The sequence below is a fragment of the Octodon degus genome, unplaced genomic scaffold, assembly GCF_000260255.1.
Source record: "Octodon degus isolate 3935 unplaced genomic scaffold, OctDeg1.0 scaffold00020, whole genome shotgun sequence".
NCBI lineage: Eukaryota > Metazoa > Chordata > Mammalia > Rodentia > Octodontidae > Octodon > Octodon degus.
Window position 1 is genome coordinate 10,852,222 of NW_004524596.1, and position 2,691 is coordinate 10,854,912.

Genomic DNA, 2,691 nt, shown 5'->3' on the forward strand with positions numbered 1-2,691 from the left:
AAAAAAAAAAAAAAAAAAAAAAGACTAAGAGCAAATAGGTTAACCATGCAGAAATTTGGGTAACAAATTATAAATGTAGTTAAGTAGAAAGGCTAAAGGTGGTACAAATTTATGGTTGAAAAGCTAAACTTAGAATTATCGAGAATATCCAAGTCTATGTTTCATATTAGGTTAGCAATTTGATGAAGTCGCCAATTTGAGTATTCAACAAGATACTGTAGATTATTTCAGAAAAGTAAATCATTCTAATTTAATTTTTCTGGACTAGATTTCTTTCAAACCCTGGCACCATGTTTGCTTCCCACCCCTCCCAAACCACTCGCTAAGCACCGCTGCCAAAGCAGTCTTCCAGAAGAAAGTGTCCCATCGCACTACTTCAGAGCCACCTCTGACATACACAGCATTTCTGTTCAAATGGGGAAAATGGCACCCTTCCTCCAACCCCCCCCCCAAAAAAAGGCATACAGATGGTCCCTAGCTCACAATGGCTTCACTTCAATTTTTTGCCTTTACAGTCTGCTCAGTAACATGCGTTTAGTAGAAACCATTCTTCAAATTTCAAATTCCCATCTTTTCCTGAGCTAACGGTACAGCATGGTCTACCCTCTCTCAATGGTAGGGTGTGGCGGTGAGCCACAGCACCTAGCCCACCACATAATCATGAGAGGACAAAGCTGGCATTCTATGGTGTGTTGTATTGTTAAGTTGGGGTGTTCAGTAAGTTACTGAAGTGGATCTCAACTTAGGTTGTGTCTGCAGGGTGTTTCCAAAGATGATTGACATGTATGATAGCAAAGAGGAAGAGAAGGAAATCTACCCAGTTGTAAGTGGTACCAATAAGCGGGCTTGGATCTTGGATGAAAATATAGGGAATAGAAGGATCTTGATGTACATTTTTAAAGAGGTCCAGTCTGCTACTGCCTTTGGACACTTGTGTCTAATTTTTTTAGCCTCTCAGTGCAGACTTGTTTCAGCTACTCTCCAGGTGCTTCGAGGTCTTGACCCCGAGCTGGTGCTGTATCCTTCATCCCTCTTCTTTTGCAGGTACCATCTTCTTGAGCTGAGCAGCTACTACCAGCTCTCCAGCATAGAGCAGCCACTGTGGATTCTCCCATCCCTGATCCTACAAAACTGCCTAATAAATCCCCTTGCATGGTTGTATGTATATTTTTTATTGATTCTGTTTCTTTAGAGAACCCTAATCAATGTGACCTATTTTAGCAATAGGTATATAAATGACCTGAAACCCAACTCTCCTCATATGTAAATTGAGAATGAGGCCAGGAGTTCAGGCAAGGGCTCCTCTTCCATGTTCTCTAAATGTAAAATGATCGGCCTTTGGAGGAGACCACTGGTCTATGCACAAGCTGCTGGACAGCACCCCCAGCCAGTCTTGCTCCTGTAGCCACAGAGGGGCCACAAAGGAATAGAAGGTAGAAGTCTCTAGGAAGCATTTCAGAGTCATTCAGGTCTGTCCTCTGGGTAATAGACCAATAAGAGTAGCTATTTTCCAATAACCAGGAGTGAGTAGCCAACTAGAGATACAAATACCAGCATAACAACGGAAGGACAATCCACTCTCAGGAAGAACTCCGACACCCTTCTCCCCTAGCATGTGTCAGTCATTCACACCCTGATCGTTCAGAGAAGTATATGCTGGGGTTAATGGAAAACAAGTGCAAACAAAAGAAGACACCGAAAACTTTTTATCACCTTCATTTCCTGCTCTTGTTTACAGGAGCTTAAGGAATTCTAGACACTGTGAAGTCCACCCTCTCCCCAAAAGGACTGGGTAGCACTTCTCTAGCTTCTGATTGTGCTCTGGAAGTCATGGAGCTCAACTTGCTTCGAGATTTCCAATGCAGTTGACTAACAGCTCTTATTCACTTGCAATTCCACCACAGAGTCCAGCACAGTGATTACTTTCATGATATACAAAGAAAGACATGGCTTCCAAATTACTACTTTTTTAAAGTGACTATATAATTCCCCGTTATTAGCCTGATCTTAAGAGTCTAATAGGAGAGCCAGGAAAAGCATAGAGGCCATTGAAATGCCTACAAAGTCCTGACCCTGCCAGTTAGGAGAGCAAGAAAGTGGAGATAGACTCCAACTCTGTGTATTATTTCATTGACTCCCACCTAGTAAGGAAGCAAGCTGAGTGGAAGTTACAGGCCTTCAGCTACCCAGCTCATACAATGAAGCTGAAATACTTCACATAAGAATAAAGGTCTTAGCGACAAAATAAGTGGAATCTGTGGGTCATATCCTTAAGCAAGAATCAGCACAGTTGGGTCCAGGGAGATGGCTCAGTAGAATAAGTGCTTCCTTGGCAAGCACAAGGGCCTGAGTTCAATCCCTGGATCTCCAAAAAAAAAAAAAAAAAATCAGCACAGTTATACAGGAAACTCCCTGGCAGTCTGAAGCTCTGCTTCTTTCCCTAACCCCAAATTTCCAGGTAATTAAGCTTCTCAAACAGCTAAAAAGAGACCCTATTTCACTTTGGATGAAGACTCATCCAAAGTCGTTTAATATCAGTAAAAATTGACAAATGGTAAATAGATCATAGTGTCAATATTTTAAATTTATTAGATAATCTGATAGGTATATCAAATTATCTTACAGAAAGAAATAAAAAAAATGCTCTGGGGCCCAGAGAGATAGCGCAGAGGCATAAGGGTCTGCCTGGTA